The sequence below is a fragment of the Triticum aestivum genome, chromosome 2B, assembly GCF_018294505.1.
Source record: "Triticum aestivum cultivar Chinese Spring chromosome 2B, IWGSC CS RefSeq v2.1, whole genome shotgun sequence".
Taxonomy (NCBI): Eukaryota; Viridiplantae; Streptophyta; class Magnoliopsida; order Poales; family Poaceae; genus Triticum; species Triticum aestivum.
This window is the reverse complement of record NC_057798.1, coordinates 177,598,786-177,605,555: the sequence shown is the minus strand read 5'-3', so window position 1 is coordinate 177,605,555 and position 6,770 is coordinate 177,598,786. Positions and strand designations below refer to the sequence as shown.

The 6,770-nt window shown below is 44.5% G+C and overlaps 1 long non-coding RNA gene across 1 annotated transcript; it reads right to left on the bottom strand.

Annotated features, from left to right (window-relative positions):
- Positions 1-2,699: 2,699 nt before the first annotated feature.
- LOC123040989 (uncharacterized) lies at positions 2,700-4,821 on the bottom strand. Its single transcript, XR_006418343.1, has 2 exons — positions 4,446-4,821; positions 2,700-3,275 (listed from the first exon to the last, which is right to left on the bottom strand). It is a non-coding gene; the product is annotated as an uncharacterized lncRNA (long non-coding RNA).
- Between the last annotated feature and the right edge of the window lie 1,949 nt (positions 4,822-6,770).

The window sequence follows — 6,770 nt, the reverse complement described above, 5'->3', positions numbered from 1 at the left end:
ACCAGACACTTGGTCACTTTGAGCTCATTATGATGATGCACTACCGAGTGGGCCCAGTGATACCTCTCCGTTATACGGAGTGACAAATCCTAGTCTCGATCCGTGTCAACCCAACAGACACTTTCGGAGATACCTGTAGTGCACCTTTATAGTCACCCAGTTATGTTGTGACGTTTGGTACACCCAAAGCACTCCTACGGTATCCGGGAGTTACACGATCTCATGGTCTAAGGAAGAGATACTTGACAATGGAAAAGCTCTAGCAAAATGAACTACACGATCTTGTGCTATGCTTAGGATTGGGTCTTGTCCATCACATCATTCTCCTAATGATGTGATCCCGTTGTCAACGACATCTAATGTCCATAGTCAGGAAACCATGACTATCTGTTGACCAACGAGCTAGTGAACTAGAGGCTTACTAGGGACGTACTGTGGTCTATGTATTCACACGTGTATTACGATTTCCGGATAATACAATTATAGCATGAATAAAAGACAACTATCATGAACAAAGAAATATAATAATCCTTTTATTATTGCCTCTATGGCATATTTCCAACACCACACCCCTCCCGATCAACAGGAGACCCGTTTCGACCGTAGAAGGTCCGTTTCCTCCGTTTTGCGGTACGCCACACCCCTCCCGATCAACAGGACCCCCGTTTCGACCGTAGGAGGCCTGTTTCCTCCGTTGTGCGCTACGCCGAGCCTCGTTTCCATCACCTGTTCCGTCCAAGCCCTCCTGATGAACACGACCACGCATTCCGTTCCGACCCAGCTGATTGGCTCCCCATGAACACGACGACGATGCTGTTTCTCCGTTCCGACCCAGACATGTACACGAGCCCTCGTCGTACGTATGCGCGAGTAGGCATTCGAGACCCCGCCCGTATGTACACATACGTGGTCGTATTTTCTTTCTTGCACCCTGGCCGCTGTACGTACGTGTAGTACAACAAAATTGACATACAGTGAAGAAAATCCTTGTGACAATGGTGGACAACGTCACCTAAATGCCTAATGTGTGATGTTCTAATAGGTGGCGTCACCAATTACCGCAAATCGGTGACGTTAGATGTCACTGGGATGCCTCGGCCTTTCAGCACACCTGGTTGCCAATTTCTGTGACAATTTGGTATTTTGTATGACGAACTAGCTAGAGTCACTGAATACTACAAATATGTGATGATCATTTTTTGTTATGTAGCGTCTAGCAGTGGGACCCACAATAGCTAGTTCACGGGTTATCAAGAGGTAGGAGCCATGCGTCGGTTTTGGCAGTGGGACCCGCCACCATTTTTTTAAAGTCTATTTAGCGTTATAATTATTTTATTTTATCTAATATAAGTAGGTAGTTGCCATGAAAATACTTATGAATATTATATTCTTATAAAAAGGGAAGACCTTGTTTTGTTCTTTTTTAGATGGTTATTTTGTTCTTCCTAATATAAATAGGTAGTGGCTCGACAAAAAATTAAATCGGGCATTAAATATATAAATTTTAAAACAATTATTTTTGTTTGGCAGTGTATATGCTGAAAACTTCAATTGGGCGTTCGTGAGCTAATTTTGTTTCGTTCTATCTCAAAAGTTAAATGGAAATAGGAGAGTCGATGACATCTTACTTTTTTTTTTATTCTTATCTATAAACAGACCGGGCAAAAAACTTGAATGAGGCGCTCGTGAGGTCATATTGTTTCGTTCTATCAATAAAAACTAAAAATAAGACAGGAGAGTCGACGCCAAAAGGATTATTACAGGAGTCAGAACCGGCATTAGGAAAGAGTACGGATTCTATGCAAATCGTGCTATCATATGCTTGGACTATATGTTGCCATTAGGAAAGACTTTGGACGCTATACAAATCATGATATCATATTCTTGGACTACACGCCTGGGGTTGTGACTATATCTGTAGTTTTCCTTTTGGGTCGCGCTAACTGCCACACGTGTGGCAGGAAGGGAGACGCACCACACGTCTATAATGTAAACAGATTGTCACGTCATCACATGCATGCATGCAGGAATTTTTTTGGATTTTCAGTTTTTAAAATGTTTTATCTCTTAAACGAAAAATCCGATTGAAAATCCGTTTTCACCATTAAATCCCTCGCGATGAGATCTTCGAAATTAGATCCCATGTTGATATGTTTTCACGAAAAAAAAATTGGATTAAAAGTTGTCATGTCTATTGCATATGAATTGCCATGATGTTTACACTCAAGTTGCCATGATATGTTTCAGCTATTTTCTTCTACATTTAAAAGTAAATTTTGACATTTATAAAACGGGGAATTAAGAAACTAGACTTGCCATGAACCATAAACTAAAATTGCCATGATACATGCACGTAAAATTGCCATGATTCATACAAAAAATAATTTTCATGGTCAAAGTACTGGAGTTGCCATCATCAAAATACTAAAATTGTCATGATCTACAAACTAAAATTTCCACATGGCAACTTTAGTTTAAGCCCTATGACAACTGCAGTGTAAACATCATGGCAACTTCTGGCAAAAAAAAATCGTCGAAACATATCAACATGGGGTCTAGTTTTGAAGATCTCGTCGAGACGGATTTAATGGTGAAAACGGATTTTTAGTTCGCTTTTTTATTTAGGAGATACAACATTTTTAAGCCGAAAACCAAAAAAAATTCTGCTGATGTCATCTATTCATATGTGGCAAAATGAGTGGTGCTGGAGGCGTGTGGGCGATGTGCAAACGCCCACACGTGTGGGCGTTAACATTTCCGGGTTTTTTTTTGAGGGAGACTATATTTGCAGGTTAGTTATTTCTTCCCGGGGCATATGTGACTCGATCTGATCGTCTTCTCGGTTCTAGCTGGCGGCGTTTCACGACGGGGAGAAGCAGGACGGCGATAGCCGAAGCACGGCACAGATGGCTTCCGGCTGTTGCCAATTGAAGTAAGTGCATCCACTCCCCTGTACCACCTCACACGGATCCATCCGGCCACCATATCGACATATCGTACAAGGCGTTACAGCGCCGCCGCATCGCACCGGCTACCACACCGCTCCTCCGCCTCTCCCTCTTACCTCCATTCTTCCACCACAGGCATCGCATTTGCTCGTCGCCGACAGGGACAACATCGCTCGTCCTCAACCTGTCCCCAACTGGCCACCGTCCCGTCACCAACTGTGCTTAGAATTTGCAGTATCTATCCATCACCTGACAAAGGCGCGGAGTTTAGACTTGCCAGTGCTCCCGGCTTGGCCCCAACTCCCAAAGCATCGATCGAGCCGACCCCTGCAAGGTAAATTGTGTGAACAACCGAACTATTACTTCTACTGTTGTATTGTGTGTACGAATGTTACTATGATGTAGCATAGATATATGCATGGTTTTGCAATGACAGTGAGAATATATATGTTTTTGTATAAGACATCCACAAGTCAGTGGCCTTTGGAAACCAAGCATATATGCTGTACTTAGGAAAGACAATGTTTAGGAGGTTGCCTTAGTATATGTTCTCATCAATCTTGAAGGGGTTAAATTTGTGCCCGTTTTGTTATTTCAGTTTAGTAGTGGGTTCACTAGTTGTGTTAGTAGTAGATTTTGCTTCAATGCGGTGTAAGCATAATTTTGCTAAGGTAAACTATTTTGTTGTAGTGCACTGTGATGTGGACCCTTGCTCTGAGCCATTGAAAAATAAAATTTGGTTTGTTGGCACCGAAGATTTCTGCCTACCAAGCGTGGAGAAAGGTCGGCCTTTTTGTTTCGTGGTGATTGGTTTGATCTCCATGGCAAGGCGACCGGCATGAAAGATGATGGTTACTTCAAAAGTCTTAATGTTAACGTGCTTTAATACAAGAAGGATACTTTCATCTTGGCTTCTCAAGCAGAGCAAGTGTTTTACATGGAGGACACAAAATATGGAAATGACTGGAATGTGGTGCAGACTTTCAGTCATAGACGTTTGTACGATGTTCCTGAACTAGAGACAGGCGAGCTCAATGCTACAGATGCATACCAGGAAGAAATGCCCTCGACAACTTCCACTGTGAAGGATATTGATCAATTGTTCGACACTTATAGCCGTGATGATGAAGAAGGCACGCCTGTTCATGCTAGTATTGTTCACGATCTTCTCAAAGATGACAACAATTATGATGAAGATAGTGGTACTGACGATGATGGACAGGAAGATGGTGCATTGAGCGAGAATGAGCATTCAAGTGATGATGAGTAGATTGTGTGATGCCTATTTGTATTTTACCAAAGTTTACCTCTTTTATGTTTTTTATATGTTCATGTTCACATAATACAGTAGAGACCATGGTTCAGATTTGAGACATACATGGGTGATTTGGTCAGTACTTGCATGTAATTGGACTCGTAGATAGTTTTACTTGACATCTAACGGATACGTGTGTGCAAAAGTGCAGTACTGAACATGGCGATTGATCAAGCACTCACCCTGCTGCCCTCTTTGCACGCGTGTTCCCCTTTGCACGCGCCTCCTGAAGAACCACCGAGACCCGATCCTTCTCCTCCCGCGCGACCCCTCCCGACTTCTCCCCTGCACCGCGTGCATCCGCAAGCACCGCCTCGGCCCCCGCAGAACGGCTGGAGGAAGAAGCCGTGCCATGGGAGCAGCGGGGGAAGGGACGCCACTGTGCTTCAGACAGCACGCTGTTGCGGAACCGCCGCCGGCGAAGCAGGCGCCCCTGCAGCTCGAGCAGCAAGCAGAGGGGCGAGGGCGCTCGGCCCGAACGGCGCTCTTTGGGAGCCACCGGCGGCGGGTTGTCTTGGCCTTCACGCGGGGTGCGGCGTGATTTGGGAAATTTTTGTGGATAACGACATGGAGGAGACGAGGAGCAGCTGAGTGTGAGCGTTTTTTTAAGCATACACCATAGTGGTAGACAAACATAATTTTTCTGAATGTTCATGGAAAATACAATGAATGTTCATTGAATTCAAAAAAAAATCTACAAAATTCAAATGTTCTTCATTGAAAATACAAAAAAAAACTTCAAAAAAATAGAAATGTTTAATCAAAATTAAAAAATGTTCAATTTTTACAAATTGTGAACATTTTTCTGAATTCACGAACATTTTTATGGATCAATGATCGGGAAAGGAAGTGATTGTGTGAGGCGACCGCGCGGCGCTGCGGAGATGCTACTGCCCACCCGGGCTTGAGGAGTTGCTGTCGGATCTGTTCTCGACCATGGCGAGGTAGGAGTAGGGCGGATGGAGGAAGGGGAGAAGAAGAAAGTGGAATGAGGTGGACATGTGTAATAGGGTTTGGTCCCACTTCGGACATTTGTAGGGACAGGGGTGGGGTCAGTGCAGGATGGTCCGCCTGGCGGACGCGCCGGTCTTCCCCATACCCACCCCAGGTATGGACTGTATATGAGGGCTACCGCTCAGCCCGGCCATATATGGATGGTATGAGGAGCCCATCTAACATCCCACATACACCCCCATCGATTTAGTTGATGAAGGACTAGGAGGGTGATGATCGAGGATGAACCCTAGTTCGCTTATGTTGGAGGTTGGGGGCTATGCGCATGAGTAAAATCAGACTATGAGACAATCATCATTGAAACACATCATCATGGAGCCCCCTTCTCCCCAAGAAATTAGGGCTCCTCTTCCTCCCACTGGCGCGGCCGTCGGTCCGGCTCGTCTCCGGTGGTCGTAAGGCATTGGGGCGTGGTGAATTCCGGCCCTTGCCAATGGGAGAGCTCCATTTTTAGATGTGTTTTCGAGATTTATGAGGGACTATGTCCTGCTTAGAAAGATGAGATGGCGGGGCTCCCTAAAGATGGAAATACGACTCTCCTCGCCTAGCCGCAGTTTCAGTGGTGCATCTAGCATTGTCAGTGGGCGTGTGGAGGTGTGTCTCCAGCACATCCATCTTTGGTGGATTTGCTCGGATATTGTCTTCGTGTTGGATCCTTCTGATCTATGCTACTCTTCCTCGGTGACAGTTGATGTTCTGCTGATTCTATGGTGCCTTAGCACGGCGACCTCCTGACTGTCCACTACAACAAATTTTACCCGGCTCCGATGAGGGAGGGGCGATGACAGCGACGCGTCTTCGCCTCGCTTCAGCGCTTGGAGTCGTCGCTAGGTGGTCTACAAATCTATATATTTTTTTGATATTCGTTGTACTGCCATGATTGAAAGGAGTAGATCAGATGTTTTCCTAAGAAAAAAGAAAAAAATCATCCCAACTTACCAAATTTATTTACGCAAGCAGCTAGAATAATCACTCATTTGCATTTTTTTCGAGATCACATACTTAAGATCCCTCTATACAATTTTCGACATATTTATTTATAGTTATCCCAAAGAAAACAACATGTAAAATACCACATCATATTGTTCATGTAAGATTTACTTTTTAATAATCATTTTGTACTTATTTCAAATTAAATGAATTACATAATATTAATTAAGTAAAATAAATTATGAAAATACACCATCTCCTCGCAAAAAAAAAACTCTTTTCCCTCCATCCACGTACTATTTTCCATCCACTTTTCTATATTTTTTCCCGCATTCACCCTGTGTCCCCACCAGTCAAAGACCTAGCCAAAGATTATCCTTCTATTTCCCCCGCGAACAGGCGCCGCTAAAAGCCACCGCCCACCCCGGAATTTTTCTCGTCAGATTCAATCGACACCACGACTGCGGTGATCAGGGCCGACAGATTGGGGGTGGCCGCCCCGCCGTCCGAGCTCGGATCCACCGACATCAACCATCCCCGTGAGCACTTCGCTATATTCCCCC